This window comes from Leuciscus leuciscus (assembly GCF_965113295.1).
Source record: "Leuciscus leuciscus genome assembly, chromosome: 11".
Lineage (NCBI taxonomy): Eukaryota > Metazoa > Chordata > Actinopteri > Cypriniformes > Leuciscidae > Leuciscus > Leuciscus leuciscus.
This window is the reverse complement of record NC_138735.1, coordinates 12,375,883-12,387,216: the sequence shown is the minus strand read 5'-3', so window position 1 is coordinate 12,387,216 and position 11,334 is coordinate 12,375,883. Positions and strand designations below refer to the sequence as shown.

The window sequence follows — 11,334 nt, the reverse complement described above, 5'->3', positions numbered from 1 at the left end:
CAAGTATTGTTTTGCTACAATACTACTCCCCACCAGACCACTGGTGAATCGCCCTACCTTCTGATGTTCGGGCAAGAACCCAGACTCCCAGTGGATTTCCTTCTGGGAAGGGTCCAGGATGTGGTACCTGGTACAGTACATGACTGGGTGGTAGAACATCAAGCCAGGCTTCAGGTTGCTTTTGAGGGGGCTCGTGAACGTATAAAGGCAGCGGCAGACCGTCGAAAGGCTAATTACGATCAGCACGTTCGGAATGTCCCGTTGGTTGAAGGTCAGACGGTTTATCTCAGGGACCTTAGCAAGAGGGGTCGTAATAAAATCCAAGAGTTATGGAGTTCCGTAGTGCACCGCATAGTGAAGGCACCGAAGGATGGTGGGGCTGTTTACTCAGTGGTACCAGTGCATGAGCCAGATAAGGTAAAGCATGTTCATCGTTCTTTATTGAAGGCCCGAAATCAGGAGGAACTGCCTGAGCAAAGGCAGGAGGATAGTCCTCCGGCGCAGCAGGTGGTTGTACAGGATGAAGAGCTGGATGAGGCAGACTGGTTACTGGTGGTTCCTAGAGAGCATCAGGCTCCTTTAGCTCCGGGCCCTGAAGTGTCAGGTGATCCGGAATCATCCTCTGCTGGTTTGGTGGCACTTACGGGAGGAACGCCTGTAGTGCCTCTAGGACCTGATTTGGGGACATGGCAGGTCGGTGAGGTATCTGTAGGTCCGGGGGTGCATAACCATGTTATTGCAGAGGAGGACGGGGCTCGACGGTCGAGGCGAGCAACGGCCGGCTATCATCCTAACGTTCACCGCCTTCCTCGGGCAGTGGAACAACCTGTATCTGATACTCTTATAGGTTCTAGCGCTGTTTCTGTGCTTTTTAGGCCGTGGAATTGAAGCTATCGTCGGGGCGACGACGCAAGATCAAGGGGTAGATTGTGGCATGATTTCCGAGCTAAGTGATTGGGCTGGACATTTTTAATGTCATCAATTGTGCGGGCTATAAAAGCCATTGTCGAATGCACCTAGGCAGAGCGTCATTTCCCGGATGTGGTGTGGTTTTCGCTGTTGCGATTGAACGTGACTCGTGCCTGGTTCGGCTCGGTAAAGGAGAGCGGCTGTGTTTATGGTCGCTACCGTGTTCGCCGTTTTGCCACAGCTGCTCTAATCGGCTGATGGCTATGAGTTTGTATCTGTCCTTCTCCAGGTATGCGTTGACTTTATTACATCCGCTTATCAGCCGTGGAAGTGGTGCGAGTCGCAATTTGTTTTTTTATTTCAGTTGATGTTTTGTGTACGGGTGGCGGCTGTTGCAAATAGGCCGAATAATTAAACCTACAGCTATATCCCGGTTCCCGCAGCTGTCACTTGGTAAGTTTTCTTTGTATTCTTTATAGATTATTGGATGTTAACTGTATGGTTCTTCCGCTGATTGCAGGATGAATAACATCCTTACAGTGGCAGCACCGCTGTCTCGTCCTATGGTCGACTTGCATTGAGTCCGTGTGTGTTCTGGGTCGCAGTGGTGTTTGACCCGTGCCAACGAACTGTGTGTGTGCACACGTGCTGTTCCAACAAGCGTCTTCGAGTGTCCTTATTTTGTGTGGTACTCAGTTTTGTTAAATTTGTTGGATTCCTTGTCTATTTAATTCAAGTCGGCCATTTTGTATTTAGGTTATCAGTTATTTTGTTTTGTATTTTTGTTTGATCTTGGTTTTGCAAATCTTCAGTAGGCTATGGGTTTCTTCTTGTGTATTGTGATTTAGTTTTCATAAAATGAAATCAGATGTGAAATTGGATTATTTGACTTTAAGCTGATTTCATTTTTTTCCTTTGTCTTAATTTAAACTTATTTTTTGTTAATTGATTTATTTTTGGCTGATAATATTGTGAAACATTTGTTTGTTCATTTGTTGTAGTTTATTTTGAGTTAAAGTATTGTTTAAGTTTTTTTGCCTTTACAGTTGTGTAATTAGTACAATATATTGTATTAACGTGTGTGTGTGTGTGTGTGTGCGTGTGTGCGTGAGTTGTGTATTGAGTTCTTTCTGTCTAGGAGCTGCAGGCCTTCTTGACCAGGGCGATCATTCCTCTATAGATGGCGGTGGTGTTTCTTCATTGTGTGCTGTGGTTTGTGGCGTGCACTGGGGTTCTTTAATGGTATGAGTGTGCTGTGCAGATTGTGAGATCCTTCATTATTGGAGCATCTTCCCTGTAGTTTGGCTGCAGCTCCATGACATTTGAAGTGACTTATGTAAGCCCGTATTAAAATTGATGTGTGAGATTGTCTAATTTATGCTTTTATGTCATTATAATAAAACTTTTGTATTTGATTGATACCTGTGTCTCCACGTTGCTTGCCACTGGGTAGGGAACCTGTGTCAGCCTTGTGAGTTAGATTCTTTGGGTGAAATTCCCAAGGTGGCGTAGTCAGGCATTATTCTTTAATTTGATCATCTCAAATCCATTTGCTAAATGTACCTGGGCCACACAGGGCCTCGGTTACATATATATATATATATATATATATATATATATATATATATTTATTTATTTAAAACAATTCAAACACACATATAAACATTTGGATGCTGCATTAAACAAATTCTTAAAGGGAAAAAAATGTAAATAATAAATCAACTACATAGCTGATTCCAAGTGATCAAGGGCTTAGGACGTTCCAATTCAGCCCATTGCAGTTTCCGCCAGTAGTGGGCACTCGCTATGACGTACATCCGAGTGAACGAGACGGAGGGAAGTTAGCAAGTGAAGGGCATGACAACTTTGGACTGGAACGCAGCCCCGCTCCCTCGGTCAAAATCGAGGGAACGAGGGTCTGTCCATATAAACTTCCCTCGTCCACTTCACGAAGTGGAACGCACTTCAAAATGGCGGCAGGGATTCCCCCAAGGGGAAGTGCTTAGGGAAGTTCGCAAGTGCATGTCTAAAAGTGGACTGGAACGCAGCATCAAACTGAGCTTGACGACGTGGATGTGACGTGAGCAAACCGTCTGTGAAGTTCTGTGCCCTTCTAAAAGGACATATTTTTCATTTTTTTAGAAACAACATGAGGAACCTTTCCAGATTTTTTTCAATTAATACAAGGTTTTAAACAATTCCTTATCTATATTGACAGCCAAAATGACAAATTCAACAAAGATGGGTAGGTTTATTTATATGATTTGTAGTTTAGACTCGTTTTTAATTATGGTTAAAACATCACCATAATTGGATGTTGAATGCTTCACAAACTATATGTACTGAACCAATTATTTATTGGCCAAAGCTGTGTAAATAGTAAATTGCACAGAAATAGAGGTCAGAAAAGAAGTTTCTCAGGTGTGGTGGGATATGGACATATAATTAAAAAGTATTCTCATTTAAAGAATATAATATATATAATTTTTATAATATAAAACAATATGCATAAAGTTATCTACCTATCCTAAATACGATCTAGACGGTTTAAAATTGATAAACAAAAACATCTGCCTCAACATATTTCTGTGTAAAAATTATTGTCATACACTTTGAAAAGGGCTTATTGAGGGGGCGTGACATCACGTTGAAGCAATACCCCTGATTGGCTGACTACACGTGTGGATCGTAGTCACACACTCTGCGGAAAGATAGTGCCAAAAAGATCTGTACGTGTGCAGAGGGATCTGTGAATGCCCTGTGATCTGCAAACACAGATTCAACACTTGCATGCTGAGCTTTGCACAGAATGTGTAAGAATGTCTTTTTACAGTGGTTTGAAAATACAAGTTAGACTGTGTTTGTTTGCAAATTGTGAGGAGGGCATTTGTAGATTTTTTAATGGGAAAAAACAGCGAAACAGTTGTGCCAAAATTCTGAAAACAAATGCAACACAATCTACAAACAAATAATGACCCTCATGCGCAGACAAATCACTTTGCATTCATTCAAATTCTGGTTGTCAAGTACAAGTCACTGATTTCTATTTGTGAATCATAAAGAGTTTGTTTGCAGATTTTAAATCTATTTGTAGATCGCATTTTATATTTGTATGTCATGAAGAGTCTGTGTTTGTTTGCAAATTGTGAGGAGGGCATTTGTAGATTTTTTTATGGGAAAAAACAGCGAAACAATAGTGTCAGAATTCTGAAAACAAATGTGAAACAATCTACAAACAGAACATGATCTTCACCTGCAAACAAGTCACTTTACATTCATTCAAATTCTGGTTTTCAAATACAAGTCACTGATTTCTATTTGTGAATCAGGATGTGTTTATTTGTGGATTTTTTATCTTTTTGTAGATCATGCTTTATATTTGTGGATCACAAAGAGTTTGTTTGAGGACTTTGTATCTATTTGTAGATCTTGTTTTACATTTGCGGATCATGAGGACTTTGTTTGCGGATTTTTTATCTATTTGTAGATTGTGTTTTGTGTTTACAAGTTGTAATATCTATTTGTGACTTTTAGTCTGTCCATTTTCAATGGTTTTGGAAAATCCTGCGATTGTGAAACAGCATCAACTTAAACTCTTTAAAAAATACAGTCAGTATACATGACAAGTTCTGTCATGAAATTCTAGATGGCGCAGGCTAATAGGTCCTTAACTCAACCTGATTGCAATCACATCATCAATAGGGCACAGCTGATTGGTTCCTGCAGTATCAGTAGCCAATGAGCTTGCGTGCTCAACCTTCAAATACTTGGGTAGCATTTGCCTTAGCAGTGCACACTGTTAGACTTTTCAAGTTTTTTTTACAGTAACTTACTGGCAACACTGTTGCCAGTAAGTTACTGTAATTAAGAGTTACAGTACCAAACCGTATTTCAGTTTTACAGTACATGGTACTGTAATTGTGTAATACAGTGCATTACTGTAAAAACGAAGCTAATCAGTACACTACTATAATTATTTTTATTTGTACTAAATATAAATTAGATTTCATAATTTTGATATATGATTAATTTTATCTTTATCCTACATAAGTACTACTGACACACAAACCAGTTAGACAAAGTTATCACAAAATATTTTTTTTTTATTTAAAACATTTCATATCACAAAATAAACAGTCTGCCAATGCTGGAAATGATGTTTGAAATTTTTACACATTAATGGGTGAGTTTAGGGATAACGTTTTTTTGTGTTCATTTTAACTCATTCATTGTGTTAATGATTTTAACAAAGTAAATATGTCAGAAAAGTTAGCACAAAGATGTGTAAACGTGTTAAATTAACACATTATGTGCTGTCCTTCACTGCACACATTGTTAAAAACATAGAGTGGGTACGGAAAGTATTCAGACCCCCTTAAATTTTTCACTCTTTGTTATATTGCAGCCATTTGCTAAAATCATTTAAGTTCATTTTTTTTTTTCCTCATTATTGTACACACAGCACCCCATATTGACAGAAAAACACAGAATTGTTGACATTTTTGCACATTTATTTAAAATGATACACATGGTCCTAAGTATTCAGACCCTTTGCTGTGACACTCATATATTTAACTCAGGTGCTGTCCATTTCTTCTGATCATGGTTCTGCACCTTCATTTGAGTCCAGCTGTGTTTGATTATACTGATTGGACTTGATTAGGAAAGCCACACACCTGTCTATATAACATTTACATTTACATTTATTCATTTAGCTGACGCTTTTATACAAAGCGACTTACAATTGCTATATATGTCAGAGGTCGCACGCCTCTGGAGCAACTAGGGGTTAAGTGTCTTGCTCAGGGACACATTGGTGTCTCACAGTGGATTCGAACCCGGGTCTCTCACACCAAAGGCATGTGTCTTATCCATTGCGCCACCACCACCCCTAAAGTTTTTGCAAGGCCTCCAGAAGGTTCAGCCTAAAGCAGGCGCATGCTGTCGACGTAGTCGGCAGGATTTGAACCTGCGCGGGGAGACCCCAATGGATTTCTAGTCCATCGCCTTAACCACTCGGCCACGACTACCAACTATAACTATATAAGACCTTACAGCTCACAGTGCATGTCAGAGCAAATGAGAATCATGAGGTCAAAGGAACTGCCTGAAGAGCTCAGAGCAACCTGGTCTCACAGGATTCCGTAAAATGTCCACGGGCCCTTAACTCAAATTCCGTGATGCGGCCACGGATATAACTCCAACGCAAGTCAATGACACTGACCTTCCGTGGTCCACACACGGATACCCGTTTCAATGACGGAGTACAGAACTCACTCAACGGACGTGCTTTCTCATTTGGAAACGCAACAGTTGAAGTATTTGTTTCTTTTCCAACATCAAATGCCATAATGACGTTAACCTGACTGTTATTGTAGCTATTGCATTGTCCTGTCATCATAAAATTTCTGTTTGTTTCAGTTAGCCTAACCAAAGTCCCGAACCTGACCTCACTCACCGGACGTTGTAATGTTGCTGGCTTGTTTAGGAACTTTAAAGCTTTATGTCGACTGTGTTGCAATGGCATGTAATTAACTTGACATTTTGTCTCGTCCTGTCATCATAAAATCCAGTTTGATGGCGTTTTACACCTATTGCTCGCTTGGCTATAGTCAGATCTAAAATCTGTGATAGGAGCACGGAGTGAGTCTGTGGTGAGACCACGGATAACTCCAACGCAAGTCAATGACACTCATCTTCCGTGGTCCACACACGGATACCCGTTTTAATGACAGAGAACGGATCTCACTCAATGGACGTGCTTTCTCATTTGGAAACACAACATTTTAAGTATTTATTTATTTTCCATCACCAAATACCATAAAGACGTTAACCTCTCTGTTATTGTAGCTATTGCATTGTCCTGCCATCATAAAAATTCAGTTTGATTCTGTTAGCCTAACTGAAGTCCCGTGATGGCACCACGGACGGACCTCAACAACCTGACCTCACTCATGGACGTTGTAATGTTGCTGGCTTGTTTAGAAACTTAAAAGCTTTATGTCGACTGTGTTGCAATGTCATGTAATTAAGTTGACATTTTGTCTTGTCCTGTCATCATAAAATTCAGTTTGATGGCGTTTTACACCTATTGCTTGCTTGGCTATAGTCAGATATAAAATCTGTGATAGGAGCACGGAGTGAGTCTGTGGCGAGACCACGGATAACTCCAACGCACGTCAGTTCGTGATATGGTCACGTAATTTAATCTATTGATTCGTGCCACGGACACGTTTATTTCGTTATTTTCGTGATACCAGCACGTTTTTTTAAACTAATGTATTTTCAATGGGAAGCGTCTTTCGTGATCACAGCACGATTCTTTCTGCCTGTCGGCTGCAGCAGAGAAGCTGTTTAATCAACATTTATTCACGAGATCTTATCTTATGGTTTATGTATTTTTTTTAATGTTATTATTTTGGTCTTATTGCCAGGGAAGCTGGATTGCTTTGCTGTTTATTGATATTTTTAAAATTATATTTTATCAGTAGGAAATCGCGCTGAAGAAGTCTCGTTCCGAACACATCGCGATATTTGGCATCAGTTCACGTGTGTCAGATGTTGGTAAGTAGTAAATACCTAAATACGCTGTCCTAATAATGTGTGATATAATGTTTTTTTCTGTTTGTCGATATTAATCTGCCATTATATCTGCCATCTCCACGGAGACTTTGTGTTTCATTGCTTTCTAATTCAAAATATAGGGTGATTAAACACTGCCTGTCACGTGACGTGCTATAGGCCTAGATATTCATATCAGATTAAAAATAGTACAATTAGTTCCAAAGTTGTATTTGTAGTAGAAGCACAGTAAAAACAACACTTACCATGCTTTTACCACAGTAACATTAGTTTTACTGTGATAAGTGTAGTAAAAAGACAGTAATCACAAAACTTGCCATGCTTTTACCTCAGTATTGATAGTTTTAAAGTGATATTTGTTGTAAATGCATATTAACCACAACACTTGCCATGCTTTTAATGCTTTATAATGTAACATCCAATATTTGTAAGGTAAATCAGTACTTATTCCTTTAAATAATCCTATATATTATACATAATGATATTTTCTTTTCTCTTTTTTCAGCTGAAAAGACCAAAAGGGCCAAAAGGGCCTCAGTCAGCCCATTATTGTTTGAGGAGAAGTAAACGGAGGAGACGGACAGCTGCAAAGGCAAATATTCACAATGGTATGTATGTGTTGGTTTTAACCCTAAATCAAACATTTTATCAAGCATTTGTTGTTTCTTAAAACTTTTCTCACAAAACCCATAGCCCAATCAGTACAAACATAGTCTGAAAGTCTTAATAATTCACAAGATTTAACAAGTTGTCAAATTCGTATGATACTCGTACAAATTTGTATACTCGTACACAATCCTGCAGCTTTTACTCTTAGTGCTGTCATTGGCTACTGCCTCAATTCCTGTACATATTTATCGCGATATTTGTAAATCAGTTGCGCCACTTCTTGGAAAGTTGTCGGATGTCACACACACTGTCAGAAAGTTTATATTAATTGCAAATTGGTCCCCGTCTGTTTATGTTCCAGTGATACATGATGTCTCTCCACACCTCATAACCTACCTCTGTTTGCAAGAGTGGAAAAGCTTATCTGACTTGTCACATGACATCAGATACTCGATTATTTTGTCATAATCAGATCAGTTACACTGCTGATAACTGTCCCGTTTGCATGTAAATCATTTTCATATGATTATTGCTTGCTATTAAAGACATACTTTTATTCATAGAAATGCCCACATATCAGTGAACTTATAACATAAAAATGCTGTTTACATTTAATTATGCAACACTCTTTGCAGAAAACATATCCTACAGTTATAAACTGACTATTTGCAAGTAATGTATTAAAATTACCTTCCTTTCTGTTTTGCAGGATTACTTAGTCCTTTTTTTTAAAGCTCTACCAATGTCAAATTCAACAGCTCTTTTAAGAGCCAACCCTCACAAGAGCTACTAGTGAGTCGCAGCGAATCTTGCCGGGATCAGCCCTTCCCAGGTAAAGTTTCTAGAATATTGCAATCAGTATTTACTCATCAAATGTTCTCTACTGAATCATATGGTAAATTAACTTATTTATAACTGTCTTAATTTATGTTTCAAGAACAATAGTAATTGCACATAGAGTAAGTCGAGACTTTCTTGTTTTACAGCAGAGAAGGAAGACCAGTCCTTATATCAACGCAAGCTAATCGAATAAGTCCTTTGTTTCGGGTGAGGAAGGAACATCTGGTGCCCAAAGAAGACAGAAAAGTGTGCGAGTCCATTGGTATGTCTTGTATTGAAACAATGCTGTAAAATGTAGTACATAATTTGATGTTGACAATTTTACATTGTACAGGTTATCACTTGGTTTTTGACCAAGTGAAGCTCGTGAAATATATATATATATATATATATATATATATATATATATATATATATATATATATATATATATATATATATATATAATACTTCAATGTGTATATTATATAATGTACTGACTGCTGCTTTGTAAATGTATGTAAGGAACAGGCAACTCTGGCCCTTTGCATTCTACTTTTTGAGGTTAATTAAGAGTTAACCTCCAACCCTAATTGAGCACATCTGAAAATTTTAACCAAAGTCTTCAGGTTTATTTCTAGACAATAGGCAGGAGGGTTTGAGGTCGGAGCTAAATCTGCAGGACAGTGGACGCTGAGGGCCAGAGTAAACCATCACTGCTTTAAATAACGCAGAACATAAGCTGACCTGACTGTCCATTAAACAACTTCATTTGAATGGTTTGTGTTTTTTGTTTTACTTTCAGACCAGCACTGGAGAACGCCCGACAGTGGGATGTTGAGACTTCTTCCTCTGGTTTAGAAAAAGTGTATGCCAGTTTGCAGTGAAATTAAGGGAAGCGATGTGAATAACAAGAGGCTGCAGTGGGCTATCTTGCTATAAATACTTAACGCTTAATTGAAGATGATCCATGCTGATCATTCTAGCACATCTACAACTGCTTTTCGAATGAAAGCATATATCACTGATGTCAGGCATATAAGCAGCAATCAGAGGGGGTGAAAAGGAAATGTTGGCACTGTTTTTGTTGTTTTACTGAATGGTGCATTATCCTTGTGTAATAGTGTGTGTAGATCTGTGTAGATTATACTGCCCTTCCACCCCCAGGGGCCAAGCAACGGCCCCCAGAAGAGCAAACAAATGCACATTTCAAATGGCTGTAACTCAAAGTCCGGTTTGTGTATCAGAGAGAAAATCGGCTGGACAACTGCATACATGCTATGTTTAATAAATAATGTTGGCCACAGTTTTCAGACATAATATGGAAAGCTGGCATAAAGGTTATTTTTAAAGTGCTCACAGTAAAATATCAAATTTCAGCCTGTCCCTCATATATGTCATAAAGGTTTGCACAATGAACAAATTTAGATATCCAGTTGTCCATTAAATATAATATTTATTTAACATTTATTGTTTTATTACTAAATGTTTTAATCTACATTACCCACATACATGTATCTCTGTCATTCTATCAATGGAACAGGAAGCATTGTGCTGTAGTGCATTGAAATGTGCAGACATGCTTAGGGTTAGGGTTAGGATCTCGGTAAAGGAGTAATTTCTCACAACATAGAGACACTTTATAGTTAGCTTAATGTATAACTAACATAATAATAACACCAAACCATACTTTGTAACATGAAGCGCCGTTTTATATGGGTTAAACGATTGTCCAATCACAGCGAGTTCTGCGATAAAGTCACAGCCAATAACGACCCAGCTGAACAGATGCGTCACACTTACATGCCCATTTATGGTAAATGATGACAGATCTCTTCTGGTTCCAGCTGCAGGGATAGATACCTTAAATATTTTATATTTAGGCTGTTAAACATGTATTCCTTCTAATTAAATTATAAAACTCTTATTTAAAAACAAAAGACTCCATTGTGTGGTTACCATCCAAAAACGAGTTCTCATGATCAATGACACAAATTAGCTTATTTGATTAGACTGATGCATAAATACATTTGAAAGAGAAACTTTTTTTCTAAGCAATGGCCTAAAGCAGGGGTAGTTTTGCTGTATTTTAATTAAAGATAATTACATGTACTAAAGTGCTTCTAACATTTACAGTGTATGTATAGTATATTAAAGGTATATCAATTATATTCAAATAAATGTAACAAAATGAATGGACACAATTTTGAAAGCTTATTCCAGTATTTAATGTCAAACTGTTTAAAGACAAATGTAGCGCCAAAACTACTGCACAACAGTATAAAAATCAGTTCATTAAAAATATCCAGATACAGGGGCAATCTATTATAGTGACACATACATTAACGTACATTTTTTTTTTTTTTTATTGCTATGATGAAGTTATATATTTACAAACCAAGAAATGAGATTCAA

The 11,334-nt window shown here is 38.1% G+C and overlaps 1 long non-coding RNA gene across 6 annotated transcripts; it reads left to right on the top strand.

Moving 5' to 3' along the window:
• The first annotated feature begins 6,374 nt into the window (after positions 1-6,374).
• On the top strand, positions 6,375-9,762 carry LOC309508747. 6 transcript variants are annotated; one of them, XR_014209707.1, is made up of 5 exons: positions 6,375-6,816; positions 6,895-7,473; positions 7,997-8,099; positions 8,810-8,932; positions 9,087-9,372. It is a non-coding gene; the product is annotated as an uncharacterized lncRNA (long non-coding RNA). The 6 variants fall into 6 exon arrangements; XR_014209706.1 differs by lacking the exon at positions 6,375-6,816 and adding an exon at positions 9,725-9,762 and having other exon boundaries at positions 6,843-7,473; positions 9,087-9,202; XR_014209709.1 differs by lacking the exon at positions 6,375-6,816 and having other exon boundaries at positions 6,843-7,141; positions 7,398-7,473; positions 9,087-9,361.
• The last annotated feature ends 1,572 nt before the right edge of the window (positions 9,763-11,334 follow it).